The 19,701-nt window shown below is 41.4% G+C and overlaps 1 protein-coding gene and 1 non-coding gene across 7 annotated transcripts in view; both read right to left on the bottom strand.

The window, feature by feature from the left end:
* TBC1D4 (TBC1 domain family member 4) overlaps window positions 1-19,701 on the bottom strand; it is a 154,442-nt gene that overhangs the window by 87,882 nt on the left and 46,859 nt on the right. The window lies entirely within an intron of this gene.
* Window positions 18,000-18,102, bottom strand: LOC114021246. Its single transcript, XR_003565885.1, has one exon. It is a non-coding gene; the product is annotated as a U6 spliceosomal RNA (small nuclear RNA).

Genomic DNA, 19,701 nt, shown 5'->3' on the forward strand with positions numbered 1-19,701 from the left:
TGCTTTGGGTCCTAACTCACTTTTGGCCTCACTCCTCACATTTTATGTTGACATTTGTGATCACTTGAAGTGCTTGAACTAATACTAGCCCCCATATTTAAACAGTTTGGCACCGGCAGTGAGGTGTTCTTTGTGACTTCTCCAAAACTGGGGAAAAAAACAAAACAAACAAAAAACCACAACTGTCTCCCCATCCCCTTGCCTAACAGCCTCCAGATCCACTGTCCTTCAGTACCTACCTCAAGTCTATCTGTTTACTAAGGATTTTACCAAGAGAGTGGGTTAGAGCTTAATGAGTTCTTGGGCTGGTTATTTTGTTTTATTAATTCACACTGGTTTTTGCTCGTGTGTGTCCTGAAATACTGTTTGGTATGTGTATTTTATGAATAGAGATGTTAAATATGTTACATATCTATCCAGAATTTTATCCTTTGATGAAGAGCAACAAAACTGGACTTACTCATCATTTTAAGAAGTATTATATTCATGGATATAAATTAGCAATTGTGGATGGGTCATTACACAAAGTAAAACTATTTCCCCACATTTATCCCCCCTGCTGTTCCTCAGACGTTCTTGTCAACTGCTGGAAATGGCCCACCTTGATTATCACAACAAAAGTTCCCCCCCCCCCCCCCCCCCCCCCCCCCTCCTACTGGTAATAGCTCACCTTACCTGATCACTCTCGTTACAGCGTGTATGGTAATACCCATTGTTTCATGTTCTCTGTGTATATAAATCTCCCCACTGTATTTTCCACTGACTGCATCTGATGAAGTGAGCTGCAGCTCATGAAAGCTTATGCTCAAATAAATTTCTTAGTCTCTAAGGTGCCACAAGTCCTCCTTTTCTTCTTCCTCAGTAAGAAATTGAAACCTTTAATTCATAATCAATCTCTTCCAATGGCGTTTAAAAATTAACTACAATTAACACTTCCCAGTGCGCGTGTTTTCCTAAAGGATATTCTGTTAGGAGGCTATGAAGAAGGAATAGAAGATGGAAGATTCTGCTCCCTTTGGGAGAGATCATTGCCTGTTTGTGGGAGAGAGGGGAAGATGTACAAGCACCCCAGTACTACGGTAACAGGCACTTTACAGATGAATGTAGCCATTTCTCTCCACACATTCCCTGCCCAAGAAAAATCTAGTTTAAGTTTATAAAAGTAGCCTTTTGAATTAGTCTACAAAATTCTACTGTCGATGTTAAACAGCGAAGGATGAACACCTAAGTGCAATACATAATGGGGCTTGCTTACCAACCAGAGCCTTGATCCTGACGTTGGATTTGTGTGAAAAGGACACTTGTTCAAATATGCTCAGCTGACTAGTAATAGTCTGCCAGTGCAGCTCTGATTGTAGCACCAAAACACAGAGTTTAAACCTCTTCTGCAGTTTTTTTTTTTTTTTGTTTTGTTTTTTTAAAAACAGGAGGCATTTTACTGCTTCAAAGGAATTCTTTACTTTGAGCAGCCTAGCCAGAAGAGGATGTGTTGTGCCCATGCTGAGTTGTGGTTCCAGGCATGTAAGAGATCAGAAAAGGACTCAAGAGTTTACTCAAGAACTTGACAAGCTGAAGTACTTTTCTAGGTTATAGAGAGAGGTCTTCTTGTTAAGCAAGAAGTTTAGCAACTACTTTGGAACACAAAGGCATTTTATCTTTCCAACTAGGCTCTCAACACTTCTATACTTGCTTTACCAGAGCACATTAAACAATTCAAGGCAAATCAGTAAAAACATCCAGTTCTCCCCACCTCATTTGGTTTTTTAATATAAAGAATGAAAAAGAGTTAAGTTTTTTTGATATACAAGCTGACATTAAGTGACTTACCAATTTTATTCTGTTGTTAAGGAGAGACAGCTAATTATTTCTTAATGTGGTATTATATGCAAGTTTATTCTATAATATACCAATAGTTCTACTAGATATAATCAAGCTATAACATAAGCTTTCATATTTTCCCCTCTGTCTTCTTCCCTCTCCCAAATATATTTGATTCTCCTTGTTTTCTGTGGTTTAACTACTGTATTCTCCTTTAAAATAAAGATCACAGAAAAATTAAACAGTAGCGAATTATTTTCTTCCATTCCACCCACCAATTCAATTCCTTTGTGCCAAACAGTTTAAGTTACCTTTTGTTGCATGTCAAGGTTTCCTCAGGCACCATAGCTCTTTCCAAGCTGCAACAGCTCAGACAAGATGGCTCTCGAGTCCAGTTTAGGATTATTATAAATCTTAAAAAAGAGTTTACAAATCATTCACTGGGGATTACAATTTAAAAAACAAAAACAAACACCACCACTCACAAAGTCAGAGATGTGGGTCAAGAGATATGCCATACCTCAGAGACTGCAGTGATGCAGAAAGCCAACATCAAAGTCAGTATGTTTTATGCAAGTCTGACTCAGTTTGTGCAAAAACTACTCAAAACATTGGAGATGCAAGTCGGAACAGTAACTAGAAAGACAGCAATAAAACACACAGTTTCCAGAAAGGATTCACTGTAAAATGGCACCTGAAATACCTGCCAAGTATTTTCTCCCTGAATGCTTGAAAATACTTCCAGAAAAAGTATAGTTCTCCAAGTTCCTACACATAACCTTAAACAAGGACATACTATTGTACTACAACCTCTCCAACTGGGAAGCTATCATAACACTGTAGCTAACACTTTTGAATATATGGACTATTACAGACATACCCCGTAGTCTTTTTGATATAAACAGCATTCATTTGGATTGGTGTGATATATGTAAGGTGACTGTTACCCCCTTACTAACATTCAGTGGGGGTGTTTTGGTTGGCTAGCTCCCAGTACTAAAAGGGGAAGGGTCTATGGGAAATCAGGACCCTGAGACTGACAGCCCCCAGGAACAATGGGGAAGAGGCCAATGCTCCAGGTCAGCCTGAATGACAGGGCGGGCAGGCTAATCAGAGAGTCAGGAGGCCAGGGAGGTCCCGTCCTCCGTGTGAGCTGGATTTGCCTGGGTCACACAGAGTGGGGCCGAGGTAAGGAGAAAGCAGGGGCCCCAAGGTAAGCTGGGGCGCAGACCTGGGCCAGATCCAGAGGCACAGCCCAGAGAGAGCAGACCCTGTCCTGGGAGCAGAGCTGGAGCAACCAGAGCCAGAGGGGCCAAAGAAGCAGCCCAGGGAGCTGGAGGCAGAGCAGCAGCAGCAGCGCTGAGACAGAGGGGAGGAGCTGGGGCTGGAGCAGTCTGGAGCTGGGTGCGGTGAGCAGCGGGGAGAGTGAGGGGGACCCTGGGCAGCGGGCCCAGCACAGGGAGACGCCTCAGCCAAGAGGCTCTGCAGGCTAGGCTTGGATCGTAACCCCGACAGGGCGGGGACAGCGCTGGGAAGAAGGGTCCTACCACTTAGAGCCTGGTGGTGGCCACACGCTCTAAGAGCAAGTGTCCAACCCACAGCATCCCTACAGCACAGCCGGGGCCTGAGAAGAAGGCCTGGGACTTACAAGGAACAGACGGTGAACTGCCCTGGCATTCCAGAGACACTGTTTGTGATGTTCCCTGCCACAGAGCGGGTTGATGTGTTTCCTTTAACCTTTCCCATTTTTCCTTTTTAAAATTAATTGTTGATTAAATAACTTACATTTGCTTTAACTTGTATGTAATGGTCAGTGGGTCAGAGAAGTGCCCAGTGCACAGAGAGTACCCCGGAGTGGGGACATCCTAGCCCCTGTCCTAGGTGACCACAGCAGGGTTGGGGGTCGAGCCCCCCAGGAATCCTGGGCCCAGCCTTGTCAGGGTTATGAGGACTCTGCCAGACAGGAGAGTGGAAGGGAAGTCCCCAAGGGCAGGGAGGACTCTGGGTAAAGGAAGTGGGAGCGAGGACTCAGATCCTTTCGCTAGCCCACTTCACCGAGGTAGTGCAGAAGCCAGGAAAGTTCCCCACAATAGCGGGACTATTCCCCTGCTTACATATGCAAAACAGGAGTACCCTAGATTTGGCAATTCCTTTTTAGGAGTGGGCTTATGGGTCAAAGGGAAACAGTTTCTGGAACAGAAGGTATTAGTGTGTAGACTGCTTTACCTCAAAGCCACAGTCTCTGCTTCTTAAAAGCCAGTGTTTCTTTATTTAGTTGGGGTTTGTTTTGTTTTTTAAAATTATTCTACTTTGTTTTCTGTTTCGGGCATGCATGATGCATTTTCTGTTTCAATGAGCTTTCACTTTAATGAGAGAAATAAAAATTAAACCTTTCACCTCTCGCTCTCAAAAAAAAAAAAAAAAAAAAGAGATTTAAGTATGGTTGTCTAAATTTGGTCATTGGGATTGCTGGACTACATCAGCAGGAGATATTTTTTTGTTTACACTTCAGTTATAACCTCTAATTCCTAGCACATTTATCAATTCTCGTGTGAAAAAAAGAATGCATGTGGTAATGGTGGCTTCCACATCCTCCACCACATAAACTCAAGTTCCATTTCGAGGAAACACTGCAGAATTTTCAAATTCTAATCTGTTGGTTAGTTCAATTTTATCACTTGAGAACAGCGAAATACAGCAGACTAAGACCCATAAACAAAGCCTCATCTAAATCACATAAAACAGTGGGAAAATTTGTTCTGTAAAAATTCAGACCTTTAATTTCTCAAAGGAGAAAAGCAGCTTGTTTAAGTCTTACGCTTTATTCTTACAAGGCCATTCAAATGAACAATATTTCAGACACTGACAATCATTTCTTCCAGTACTTCACTACATCCCCTTACAAGGAAACTAAGGGCAAAAGAATTGTGTTTATATTAGTATTTAAAAGCATGTTACACAGGATTAATCATGCTTTTGAGAGATTGAATTTTTGTTCTGATTTAAACATTCCCAGTGGTATCTGGATTTACAAACACTGCAGCATTATGCTAGCGAATGAAACCCAGACAACAACAACAAACAGACCACTCTAGTTTCAAAAGTGTGAGCTGAGGAAGATCTAAAAGTAAAACAAGCAGCATGAACTGTGAAAAGATGATCAGATATTTTAAAATGGTGCACTTCAATAATCTAAAATATTATCGAAAGGGCTATTACAATAATGCTCAGAGGCCCCAATTCAAATGAGGGTGGTAGGCCCTGGCTGTACACAGTCCTGATCCTAAATAGTTTACAATCCAAGTCCCCAAACCCACAATTGACTGCACATGGATGGATCCTTGCACTGGTGCAGAGCCCCAGTTGAGCAATTGAGTGGGTCTCTGAGCCCAGCACAAGGGTTTGACTACATGGAAACATTTACAGGATTGGGGCCTAAAATATTGTTAAGGGTGACAAGAGAAGGAGACACATGCATACAGTTTTCACATATATTCAGATGCATTGTTTATTTTAGCAACTTTAATTGAGATACATAAGTCCGTTCCAACCAAAGAAGTGTACAAAATATCAGTGCTCCTGTACCTGAAATCTTCTAATTATAGACTTAATATAAAGAATGAGGAGTACTTGTGGCACCGTAGAGACTAACATTTAAATTTATTTATTTATTGTTATAAGTGTTAGTCTCTAAGGTGCCACAAGTACTCGTCGTTCTTTCTGCTGATACACACTAACACGGCTACCACTCTGACTTTAAAAAATGAACATAGGCAATGCAAGTTTTCCCAAATAGACTACCAATCATTGCAAAACTGTGACAAGAAACCTGTGGTGTTGAGATGTTGCTTGTAATTATTAGAATTGAGAGCACTGGCTGTTGGGAGTCTGAATGGACAGGAAACAGGAAGGAGGGGGGAGGAGTTGAAGAGGGAGGGAGAGCTACTGAGGGTGCAGCAGGAGCTTGGAAAAGAAGTTTCCACTTTAAAAAATAAAGTCCTGTTGAAGTTTGTTAGTACCTTGCCTGGCTACAACAACATTTTGGCGACGAGGATGGATCTTCCGCCTCTGAACCCACCTGCACCCTTTCTACAAAGCCCAGGTGAGCCTCCAGTTGCTTTTACTGCCTGGATCCATATGTTTGAGACTTATCTGCTTGCCATCAGTGCTACAGAGATTTCTGAAGTAAGAAAGCGTGCTCTGCTAATCCACTGCCTTGGAGCAGAAGGGCAGCGTATATTTTACACTTTTCCCCTTGCAGATGATAAATATGAGACTGCACTCACTGCATTAAAGAACCTTTTTGTACCAAAAGTGAATGTAGTAGCTAATCGCTACAGATTCCACCAGCGTGAGCAGAAGCCAGGGGAGACTACAATGCAGTATATTGCTTCCCTGAGGAGACTGATTGTAACTTGTGACTTTGGGAACAGATTGAGAAAACAACCATGCTTTGTGTAAGAGGACACGGACTTCTAGAACCACAACTTACACTACACTAGACAAAGCAATAACCATTGGTACACAGATTGAGTCAGCTATAGCTGAAGCCAAAATAATGAGCATGGATACAGGGGCACAGTCCAGGCTGTGACTCCTTTGCAAGAAGAGTTCACTATTGCTGCAGACAAACAATTACAAGAGGAAAACTAATGAAAAAACCACCAAATCAGCAAATTCAAAATACAGTAAAAGCATGCTTTCGCTGTGGATCCCCACAACACCTTGCAAGCTACACAGGATGTCCCGCAAAAGTAGCTCAGTGCAATCATCGCAAAAAGATTGGGTATTTCGCTAAAATATGTTGCAGCAGCCAGTTCAATCAACAGGTGGATGTAGTTACAATACCAGATGTTACTGTGCTGAGCGTGGACAAAATCACTACTGCACGTATTCCAGAACAAATAAAGTGCACAGTAACCATTTCTGCCATATCCTCAGGCAAATCACACTCCATTCAGCTAATGTTGGACACTGGCTCAGCAGTATTTATACTACTTGATCCCATCTCTTTGCTTTACTTTAAAGATGTGCCTTTTACTGAACCCAAGCTTCGCTTGGTGTGCTATTTGAAAAACCATATTCCAGTACGTGGCTGCCTGCCAACAATAGTTACTTTTGGTGATTGCTGTGTAACTGCAGAGTTCTACCTTGTCCACAAAGGCATTCCTATGCTTGGCAGAGATTTATTGGCTGCTTTAAATCTCAGGGTGGTTAATGGACGAATTGATCTTCCTCAGCAAAGCACTCTTGTGGAACACACAAACACACAGTTTCAGCTGGGACCCAACACCAGGTTGAGGAGGAACTCGGCTGTGCTTATGGGTTTCTGCATAAAGTTAAAAAGCAGAATAATGTTATGCCTGTAAGACAGAAATGACAGTGCTTACCATTTTCAGTCAGGGAAGCTGTTTCAGAGGAACTTAGAAAACTTGTTCAAGAGGACATTATTGAAGAGATCGACTCCTCTGAATGGGTTTCACCTATAGTGGTGACGCAGAAGAAGGGTGGAGGCATTTGCCTTTGTGTGGACTTAAGAGAGCCAAATAAAGCTATTGTGATTGACAGCCATCCTCTTCCTCACATAGAAGAAGTATTTGCAGAGCTCCGTGGAGCAAAGATGTTTTCTACTCTTGATTTGCAGACCGCATACCACCAGGTTATGTTGCATGAAGATAGCAGAGACCTCACAGCATTTATTACACATGAGGGACTATTTCATTTTAAACGTGTTCCATATGGTCTCGCATCAGCCCCAAGTGCCTTCCAAAAAATGATGTCATTGATTCTGAAGAAACAACATGGAGTTCAGTGCTATTTGGATGATGATATTGTGTTTGGAAATACTTCTGAGGAGCATGACAATAACCTGCCGTCTGTACTAAACTGCATCAGCAAAGCAGGCCTCAAGCTCAATAGGTCCAAATACAAATTTAGATAAACTGAACTCTCCTTTCTGGGGCATACAATTTCACAGGCTGGACTAAAACCTGATCCAGCTCATATCCTGGCAATTTCAAATGCTCCTCCAACAGATTTTCAAGACTGACGTTCTTTCTTGGGTCTTACCTCCTGGTATGCAAAATTCATTCCCAATTATGCTTCTGTCATTGAACCGTTACGAGAATTACTACGGGGAAGGTCAACCTTAGTGTGGACAATGGATGCACAAGCTAGTTTCGAAACAGTGAAAGACTTGATTGTACATAGTCCAGTACTTGCACTATTCAGTCCTGCATTGCCCACAATTGTAACTACTGATGCTTCTGATTATGGATTTGGGGCTGTTCTCACACAACTGCATGAGGACAACACAGAGAGGACTGTTGCATTTGTTTCAAGGACACTAAGTAATGCTGAGAGAAAATATTGAACAGTCGAAAAAGAAGCACTTGCTTGTGTCTGGGCTACTGAAAAATGGAGAACTTACCTGTGGGGCCGCACGTTCAAGTTGCGCACAGACCATAGCCCTTTGACGACATTGCTCACCACGAAACGACTAGGAAGAGCAGGATATTGTATTGCTAGATGGTCTGCAAGACTACTCTCCTTCAATTATTGAGTTACTGCATGGGAAATGGATGAATACTAAACTAAACATTGCTAGATTGTTAAAGGCACGACCTGAGGCCCCAACCGAGGATGATGTGAGAAAAACAGTTGAACAGAACCAAGCAAAGTATAAGGCTTTCACAGACAAGCAGCAGGGTGCTAAGGAACCAAAGTTTATGAAAACCTGGAATTTTATGCAAAGGGGACCGGACCATAAATTCACAGCTCCTCTTAAAATCATAGAGAAGAAGGGACCTTACACCTATCGACTTTCTGATGGGCGGGTATGGAATGCTTTTTTATCTTGCACCTGCCTGTGCACCAAGAGGAGATTATGCCAACACCCAGTCTGCATTGGATGACTTCACCGTAGTATCAACACAACAAGACATTGCACTGGAACTGGGGCTTGAGAGACGGCCTGTCAGACCCAGATGACTACCTGTCTGGACTTGAGACTTTGTTATGTAGTATCTATAGTGTTTTTAGTGTAATATTTCTGTCAACAGTATAGTGCCTTGTTTCCTATTTGTTTCTGTGGTTAGAACAACAATGTTTATTATAACTTGGAGAGTTTCTTAAGAGAGAAGGGAATGTGGTGTTTAGATGTTGCTTGTAATTATTAGAATTGGGAGCACTGGCTGTTGGGAGTCTGAAAGGACAGGAAACAGGAAGGAGGGGGAGGAGTTGAAGAGGGAGGGAGAGCTACTGAGGGTGCAGCAGCAGCTTGGAAAAGAGGTTTCCACTTTAAAAAATAAAGTCCTGCTTGAAGTTTGTTAGTACCTTGCCTGGCTACTACAACAAAACCCTGAAGGGAGGCAGCACATAGTCGACTGCAAAATAAAAATCACGTTGAAACCCTTATGAATAGAAGGCTCAAGCAGAGACCAATAAGTTTCCGAGAAATGGGGGTTCTGCCATGTTAGTTTCAGAATAAAACATCCATCTTGGTATCTGATAAAGAACTCAGCTCATGGTTAATCATGATAGGACAACATGCTTTAAACATAACCTGTCCTTGTCTATAGTTGGCACCAAATTGTATTTAACATCATGTTAGAAAGCATTAATGTGTGTTAACAAGACATTTTCCCCCAATATGGGCATGGCCTCTGAAGATCACATTCACAAAGTGGCTAGATTTTTTTTTTTAAATGAAATCTTAGATTCTGGAACACAAGATGGCACCTCTTTCACAAGGAAGTACGAAAGCACGAAGCCACTACAAGCCAGCCCAGTTCAGCTTATGTGCATAGGATGCTTGGTTTTATATTTTCTGACTTCTAAGCATTTAATTTGCAAATGTAATGATTCACTAACATAGCTATAAAAAAAAAAAAATACTCCCACTTCCTCCCACTAGCAATATTTTAAAAGCAGTTATGTTACACCACAAACTGAAACATCTGTTAGGCAAATTATTACTTTATTATTTTGCTTTCAAAACAATTGCAAGGATTAAAAGCATTAAATGTTTGAGGAATATTAACCATAAAGCTTGTATGCTCTTAAACACAACTCTGTTAATCTTTGCAGAGCCAATAAACTATGATTTTCCATCTATGTCATAGCTAGTTGGGATAAAGCTGGACACAAAGCTCCAGTATAAAGGGTGGAATTAAACAAAATAACTACATTGAGTTACATATTCGCCTTCCAAAGAAGGTATGAAAAACAGAACATGGTGGAGCAGCCAAGTGTCTCATAACACATAAATGGACTAATACAGAATTTGGAAAAATATTCAGTGGCCCAGAACTCCCAGATTTTTACATGAAAGAAGCTGTGTAAATGCAAAATGGCTGTGTAGGTGCAAATGGTCTTCATCATCCATTGCCATTTTTGGTAGGGTGGGTCAGAAGACTTGGTCCTTCATGTTTGGCACATTCTAGCAATTGTCAGATGTTGAACTGGGCGTGGCTATATTTGTTTATAGTAGTAGATTTGTCTAAACCATAAATAGAGTCAGATTATTGTGTTTTTAGGGGGTATTGGGCAGCTTGAACAAAAGCCAAGGATGAATATCCCACTGATTCCTTAGGCATATGGATCAGGTACTATAATCTACTGGTGAGGGAGATGGGTAAACACTTATCTTTATACTAGTGAATGGAAAGCTGTTAAGAAATACTTGGAGTCAACAAAGCAGCAAAATCTCCATGGGAAATAAGGGGACTTTGGAGGTACCCCAGAGAGCCACCAAGAAACACATCACTAACCCTGCATGAGGATTTTGTAATAAAAATATCTCAGGTAAACCCATTGTTTTGAATCCAGGACTGGAGCGCCATACAAAAATGAGTTACAAACATTTCGGAAGTCCAGACATTTTAAGAATACAACTGGCGGTTATCAGTTTGTTGAAACCATCTTTTCCAAACAAATTTTATTCACTTGTCTACCCCTCTCGCTCACCCTTCCTGCTCCCTACCGTCATTAAGGCCAGAACATTCAGGAAGTGGCTTCTACTTCTGGGTGCCCAACATGAGACACATGGCAAGGCCAGCCTTAGGGGCAGGCATCACCCTGGGTGCCAACTTCCAGGGGGGACAAATCAACAGCTGAGGGGGTTGCGGGAGGGAGGGCAAATTGAGTGTGTGGGGGCATTCTTCTTTTTTTTCTTACTCAGCTGCTTGGAGGGGAAAAGGTGCCAAAAAAGTCTCTGCTCCGCTCCCCCCCCCCCCCCCATGGGAAAACACGTAGGGCCAGCCCTTCATCCTGGCCCTGGTTTTCAGACATGCGCGCACCCATAACTCCAATTGAAATCAACAGCTATGCATATTACAGGACGTGCTATGTACAATTGCTTAAATGACTACTAATTCCTACAAACAAATACCTTTTCTTATTAAAAAAACAAAAAACAACCAGAACTAGAATTTAATTGCAAAAAATTGTTAATGCAAAGTTAAAGTTGCTGGGTGGTATGTTGTCCCTTTGCAGCATGTGGAGTTGAACAATTCTGAAAACCAGGAAAAGCACAGTTACGGCTGCTGAAAGTATCACAGACTGGGTACCCAAAAATTAAATGGTCCAGTCAGAATCAGAGAATGCTTTTCAGAAACTATGTTAATATTCAAGGAACCTCTTCAGCAGGAGTCTGAAATTTCACCACATTACAGACTAGGTTTATCTGCTAACCTGTAATGAGCTATTCACTCACTACAGGAGCTTTGTGTAAGTAGATGTGTTGGAGTATTTATCCCCACTTCGGAAAAAAGGGGCAGAGGAATAAAAAGTAGTATTTACCTGTGTGTGGTTTAATAAATAACTGACTTACACTGAACTGAGGCCCCAATCTAGCAGCTACTGAAGTCAATAGAAAGACTGCTATTTACTTTAATGAGCACTAAATCAGCCCCGGGTTGTTAAATCCAATATATATTCCCAGTGGTGTGGAACAGGTAACTGAGAGATGTAGTTAAGACAACTTCCATTACTTATAAATACGGCATTCTCTACAAAATATTTTATATTACTTTTCCGCTCTCAGTATTAAATATTCCTATATTGCAGTTTACAAATTTGGGATTGAAATAATTTCTTTTAAAATGTATACTTTATATAAAGTATATGTATATGACCTTGTAACACGGATGCTCGGATTTCAAACCTGATATATAAACACAAGTGTACCATTTGACCTCCAGTATTTGTCTTTAGGTGTACAGCAGTCTAGTGGTGCAGCAGCGCCACTGCACTTAAGGTGGGCATCACAATGTCTATTTAAAGATCATCCTCTAAAATGGACATATTGAGTCATACTCGTTTCAAATTTGGTGTGCCTCAGAAGGGGACAGGGTAGGTTATTGATCCAAATATGAGTTGAGCTAGGTGTTCGATTTATAAGCCCGCACCCATCCCTCAAAATAGTTGTTTTTCAAAACGTTTCTAGGTACTTCCCCCCGCACTTTTTGCACAGAGTTTGAGATTGAAGTACTGGTGTGATGAGGGTCAAAATGGTCTCAATCTGTTAAGTTTTACCCAAGGTAGTGCATGCCACCCACTACATCTTTGGGGCACCCAAATTGAGAATATTTAAGAACATGTACACTTCTTTGCTTGTGCACGTGTATAGTCTGGAAGGATTACACTGCATGGGCATCAAGAAAGAACAAAACATGAGAGGGTTTCTGTGCAGCCTTTTTATGGTTTGCCTGGGTAATCTGAGGGAATGTGCTGATGCCATTGCCCCTGGTGAACACCTCACCACTGATATTTTTAGTACAAAATCTTTGTGCACCTGCACAATAAAGATTTAATATCTCATGTTGCTTGTTACAAGTAGTCTTCAATAATAAAACAGGTTTTTAATCAAATGTGGAGACTTACTGTGAACACAGCAGAATAGGCAGCAGGCGGTATTACCAAAATGTTTGTTATATAGGTGGGGAGGAGCTGGACAAAGGATTTTGTGGGGGTGGGCACCAATCCAAGGTTTGCATGTTTGAGAAAAAAAAAATCTGTATTTTACTAGTCCCTCGGAGAAGGGGGTGGTAAGTGGCTACTCCCTGACCACAGGGCAGATTAACATGGCATTTCTAAAGACAAAGTGCAGAGCACAGGTACCTTGAGCGCTGAGGGTAAAAGAAACGTGTGTGCTGCCAGGGTTACCAATGTCTGGATTCTGGTCAATTCCTGGATCACGAAATTGCTGAGGTTTGAGGGAAAAACAGATAATACACCATGACATGGTGATTGCTGACTACAGGCTGATTTGGGTGGAGAGAGGTAGCTGCTTTGACAAAGTTTTGCCCGCTCTGCAGAGTCTAACTGGTGACTTAAGAGGTTGTGATCTACCAGATATTGTGCTGATTCACTCAGGCAGAAATGAACTGGGCCTTCTCCCAGATGTATACCTCATATAGTGTCTGACAGCACATTTGGATCACATCAGAGATTTGTGTCCAGGAGTTCTCTCGAAGTTGGCTGAGCATCTGAATAATTGCTGCAGTGACCATATAAAAGCTATTAATAAAGTGTTGGAAAAACATTAATCAGGAAATTGGAGGGTTCATGGCTGACCAGAACATGTATTCTGTATGGCACAGACACCTCATTGATTCTCAGAAATGTGGTACATCTATTGGACAAGAGTCAGAGGATCTTTCTTTCAGGCATAAAACTATCAGTATTTTGGAACAGAAACAGTCTGATTTCTCTCACCGGCCCAACCACAAACTCCACCCTCCAACCAGCAATGCCATTCCACTGTAATAGAGTTGTCCTTTGCTCTAGGCACTTCATGTGAGTTGGGTTATAAGAGGAGGGGAAGCAATAGTAATAGAAACCCTTCTATACCAGGTATACCCATGCAACCTTAATGGTGGGGTTGGCAGAATAAAAGGTAAGTATGTCAAAAGGGTGTATTGGGACATTGCTGAAAGAGGTCAGAGTTAAGGTTGCATAGACATTTCCTGGTTTTCAGAAGTTTGAGTTTTGCTCAACTCATGTGTTTTGCAAGGCAATCACATACCACCACACAACCTCAACTCGGTGTTAACATAGTTTTTTGCTACTGAATTATAAATTATGGTTTTATCACAACAGAAAACCATCTTATGTTCTAACTGGGACAAAAGTATTCCAAACAGCCTTCACTTGTGCTTGCAGAGACAACCTCAGGTGTAAGTTTTGCATGCTTCCACTTGCTTGCTACATAGGATTAAATTTACAAACCTAGTTGCCATTTTATGTGCAAAAAGAATTGATATATTGATATGATATATCAAATTATGCTCTATCAGTTAAACATACTTGGCACCTTTCCAAATTTTCTTTTAATATTCAATAGAGTAATGCGGTTTGCAGAAAACAAGAGATATTAAGAATTGCTAATTGCCTTTTTATAATCACTTATCTCGGTCAGGGGTTCCCAAACTTGGTTTGCAGCTTGTTCAGGGTAAACCCTGGTGGGCCACAAGATGCTTTGTTTACCTAAGCGTCCACAGGTATGGCCGTTCGCAGCTCCCAGTGGCTGTGGTTTGCCGTTCCAGGCCAATGGGAGCTACAGGAAGCAGCGCAGGCCGGGCCACTGCTTCCTGCAGCTCCCATTGGCTGGGAACTGTAAACCGCAGCCACTGGGAGCTGCAAGTGGCCGTACCGGCGGACTTAGTAGTCTAGTTTCGAAATTAACCCTCTAACTTGACTTTCCAAGTATAAATGTAAGCATTCTAAAGGTGATACCCAGTTGATATCAAATAATTAAGAAAAAGTCATTAAGACAAGAAGTCACCTATTCCCTGTAGAGACCGCAGTTTCCCCAAGACCTTGTGGACCTCCACATACATACAATATATAAACACATACATATAAACACGGAGGCTTAAAATCATCTTAACTAAATGAACTGAGAGTTACAAATATTTTATGCAAAAGACCTAAAATAAATTGTGCTTTATGATTAACCAATGTCCCTTGATGTGACAGTTCCTCCACTAAATAATGAGCTGTCGTTAGGACAACAGCAAAGGCGTGGGAAGCAAGAAGAGAACAGAAGATCAAGGAAAAGAAGCATACCATGGTATAAGCTCTCAGGTGGATACTGGTAAGCAGAGTTTTGATCTTAAGTTAACCAGTTTAAGAACAACTTAAAGTAAAACTCAGCTATTTCCCTAGATTTCATGCTTGCAGAATTAAATGGTTCACATAGATAAGGCAGATAACTAGCACACACAGCATAATCTCCTATCTATGGATCAAAGAAGCCTGCCCTGCATGAAAGGGGTATGCTCTGTACCACCTGATCATGTAGCCACCGACTTTGTAAAGAAAATAAAGGCAAGATTAGCTAAAAATCATATTTACACTTTCTTGAAGAGTTACACGATATTATGTTGTGATGAGTCCTTCTTGTATTATTAAAGTCTCAAACAGACTTATATTGCACACACAAAAACTATGTTACAAGAACATTAAAGATGCAAAGTAAAGTACTCATAAGTTAGGAAGTGCCAGAATTAAGGATGTGATCATGTAATTAAAGACTGTATCATATTTCAAGCACACGCAAACCTCAATTCTGCCATTTTTTACACAATCCCAGGCTCCTCTGTGATCAGACTAGATGGATGCTCTAATGCAGTGGTTCCCAAACTTTTTGGCATCACGCTCCCTTTTTAATTTTCAAGAAACCCTCACGCCCCCCACCTCTCCTTTACCATCATCCAGCCCCCCATCCCCGATCCTTGTCCCCTGACCGCCCCCTCCCGGGACCCACCACCCCTAACTGGCCCTCCTGGGACCCCACCCCCTATCCAACCCCCCCTGCTCCTTGTCCCCTGACTGCCCCCTCCTGGGACCCCCTGCCCCCCCCCGGACCTCACCCCCTATCCAACCCCCCCTGCTCCCTGTCTCCTGACTGCCCCCCCAAAACCTCCACCCCATGTCCCCTGACTGCCCTCCGGGACCTCCTGCCCCTTATCCAACACCCCTACCAGGCCACTTGGAGTGGCAGGACTGGCTTATTGGAAAGCCTGGGAGGTGGGTGGGCACAAACCATGCTACCCGCGCGGCAGTGCACCTACAGGGGAGGGTGGACAGGAGGGGAGAGGCTAGGGGCTAGCCCCCCCTGCCAGGAGCTCAAAGCCTGGGCAGCCTTGCTCTCCCTTGGAATTTCTTTACGCCCCCCCGAGGAGGATGCACCCCCGAGTTTGGGAACCAATGATCTAACGGTTCCTTCTGGCATCAACAAAAACAAACAAAATCTATGAATCCCTCTGTCCTCAGCTCTGAATTACATCCACCCCGAGGGTTCTTGGTCCAATCTATTCCCCCTGCCCCGCCCCACCACCCTTTCTCCCTCTGCACTGAAAATCAGGCAGTTTCTTCCTCCTCATTGCCTGGGCCCAGCAGGGTTGGGGGGTGGGGTTTGAGAACACAGGAGAGAAACTTTCCCTGCTCTCAGATCCAGTCTCTCACCACACCCCAGAGTTTCAATTGCAAGAAAAAGTACATGCTCCAACCTGGGTCTGAGCATCTCAATGCAGACAGAACCCTCAGAGTTTTTAGCTGCAAAGCTCCAGCAAGTCTCCATTAAACGTTTGCAAATAGATTCTTCAAAAGCTTATAAACTTGGCCAAATATGGGCATATTTTCACGGAGATGACAAAAAGCAGGCCCCTGATGTAAAGACATCCTCGCCAAATTTCCAGTCTCTGCTCCACAGCAGGTGGGTGCTAGACCTTCTCTGGCAGCCTTCTCTTTAAGTTTAGCACAGCAGCAAGGAGGAGGGAATGTATTTTTCTCCAGCCTCAGTTTAGCTGTTTCTGAGAATGGTTTGGCTCAAGGTCTCCAAAAGTTTTCAGCCTAAGGCATACACCTTGCATTTACAATTTCAGCCCAAGTTTAGCAAAGCTATAAGCATCTGAAAACAGGGTCTAATAATAGGAAGTGTCTAGCCACTTTAATAATAACCTAGAATATGGGGATTTTTATGACAAGTATTTTAGGAAAGCATAATGATTACTAGCAAACTATTTAATGTAAATATATTACAATGTATTTCAGTGTAAATCATTAGTTCACAAATTACGCAAGTTAGTTCACAAGCCCATTTCATGCCAACGCAGCTGTCGCAATACAGGGAAAAAAAAAAGTTTTGTCTACAGATTCATAACACAAATGTAACAGTTTCAATATGAACTGATTTTTAGCAATACATTTAGTGGTCAGCAAAGGTACCAGACTTACAGCCCTGAAGTCCCACCTCTGGCTGAGCCAGACAGATCATAAGTATGGCCTCTGGTGTTATTTCAACACTTCAAGTGCAAACTAGAACCAGAATTGCAGCCTCAATTTACTTATCGTTATAACCCAAAAGCTATTGGGAGGCATTTTAGCCACTAGCAATGAATGCTGTATTCAAACCAAGAAACTATAACAAAAAACTACATATTCCATTACCAATCCAGAGCTTCTTCATCCCACAGATCTTTTCCAGAAAAAAAGAGCTCCGATAACCAGTCTATCACTTCTTGGTCCTCAGAATATCTCCATCTATTTCTACCAAGCTCATCACATGAGTCCTTGAAATTTAACACCAGAAAAGGTGATGACCACTGAGGATCCACAGACCATAATCTGAGAACCACTCCCTTGAACCTCAGCAGTTCTGTTTTACTTTTTCCAAGAGCAAGATTCAAATTAAGGCCAGTAACATGCCAAGTTTGACTGGCAGCCACTTAATTCCTATGAATGTTATTCGAAAACAAATACTTCTTAGCTTTCTGCATTACACATGATTCACGTTAAGATTAATAAACCACACTGTAACTAAGAGACCGATAAGACTGAAAGGTAAAAATCAAAACAGCAATTTTTTGGATGAATAAGTGTAGGGTGGTAGAGTATTTTTACTGAATTTAAAATAGAATTTGATTAAAAATCTAAATCAGAAAATTTTGTAAGAAATCTGATTTGCCAGAAGGGCATGTTAGACATAATGAAGGTAGATTTTTCTTTCTTTTTTAAAAAAAATATAAAACTATCAAAATGTAGCAGTTTTTAAAGCAAGAGCATGTTATTAAAACAAGAATTCACATTATGCACAGTGAATTGTGTGAAATGGGAAGATCATAACCTGAAAAGTAGTTGAATATGGCTGTAAAAAACAGAAAGCATACATTCCAAGTTTAGGGCCAAGTTGCACGAATTTGCGTGTCATCCTTGTGCAGGGGCCATGCTAAGCTTCTCTGTATCCTTCCAATTTTAGTATATGTGCTGCCGAAGCGAGTTGCAAAAGGGATTTCAATCATCATCAGTTGTGGATGCAAAACTGAGGCAATTTGGCCCTTGATTTGTTTTAACAATGTAAAAATACTCTTACTTACCTCTAATGAAAGAAGGATGGTGAATTTATCACAATTCAATAAAAGGTGTTGAGAAGCCGATTAAATTAGCTCTCTTATACTACAACAGGATTTAACCCACTAATAGAAAGTTATTGAAATCTAGCTAGTTAATGGGCAAATCTTCCAATCTTATCATTTAATAAACAAAATATAATCTTAAATTACACATAATATTCCCACAACAAATTACTTGGTTCTTTGACTGACAGAGCCTGCATTCAGCAGGGTAATAAATTCATGTATTACATTTCACTGATTTAACACTTTCCTGTACTAGCTCCCAAGAAAGTACTTGGGGGGAGGGGGGGTGAAAGCCAGTTAGTTTTCCCCATCAATAATTTTATAATTAAATAATAAATAAATAAATAATAATCCTTACCTTAAAGCACTACAGCTTTGCTATACAGAAAAAGCTCAATCAGAAATATATGAGAAAAGTCCACACGACACATTATGTGCGAACAGCCTCAGACTTAGAACGACACACAATTCTCTTAACTATAAAGTGATTTAGACTTTCTGACAATGTAGTCTTTCAGTAAGTATGATTATGACAGGGGTCACCAGATGAGGATAAAAATGTTCTGATAAATTCCTCTCTCTCTCATTTTTTTTTTTTTAAAAAGCATGCAAGCAAATTTTTCAGTCTTTGAAGAAAACTCTGTGTTGTTCACTTTTGGGTGCGGTTTCTTTGAGGGAGCTGTGTAAGAAGCAAAGGAATTTGCTCTTGGCCTTAATCTCTCTAACAAAAGTCAATTCTTATGGCATTCCCTGATTCTCAAGGAGCAACTCTGTGCTTGCTCGGAGATCCCTGAAAGAGGATTATCTGCATGCTGTTAGTGGCCACCTCTTTTCGAGGACCGGTACACACATTGTAAAATAAGATAAGCTGCACTAAATATTATGCCCAGACTTTTAGTCACTCGTTTTTCTTCCAATAGGAAACTGACCTGCAAGGCCTGCTGACACCTGCTGCTGCTCAGCAAAACAGCAATGTATATATACAGATATATAATGTGTTCAGAAGTATTTCTACAATTAACTGAACACTTCACAACAGATACCATTTCAGAAGAAGCTGTATGCAACACTGACATTAGCTGCCACCAGAGAATTACTTGCCAGATTTTGCTCTTGAAAATGATAAATTGAGGGAACAACTGTCTTGCCGTACTGTGATATATTACTGTTGCCTCAGTGATTCACATTCTGGCCCAGAGAGCTCTGTAGCACTGCCAACATAAAAAAAAAAAAAAAAATCTTGCTCATGAAGTAGTAGTGCTGATCTAGGTATTTGACATCTTGGCTTCAAGTACAAGAGGCTTGATAGCAGAACAGAACAACCTTGCAAGAAAACAAGGATAGTTTAATTTGCCCAGAACAGGAATCAGGAACTTTTAAAATTTTTTTCTTGTGGGTAGAGCGCTCATATTCAACTTCTCCTGGCACACTGTAGACTCAATCTAGCAATATGCTTAAC

Source organism: Chelonia mydas, chromosome 1, assembly GCF_015237465.2.
Source record: "Chelonia mydas isolate rCheMyd1 chromosome 1, rCheMyd1.pri.v2, whole genome shotgun sequence".
NCBI classification, from domain to species: Eukaryota; Metazoa; Chordata; order Testudines; family Cheloniidae; genus Chelonia; species Chelonia mydas.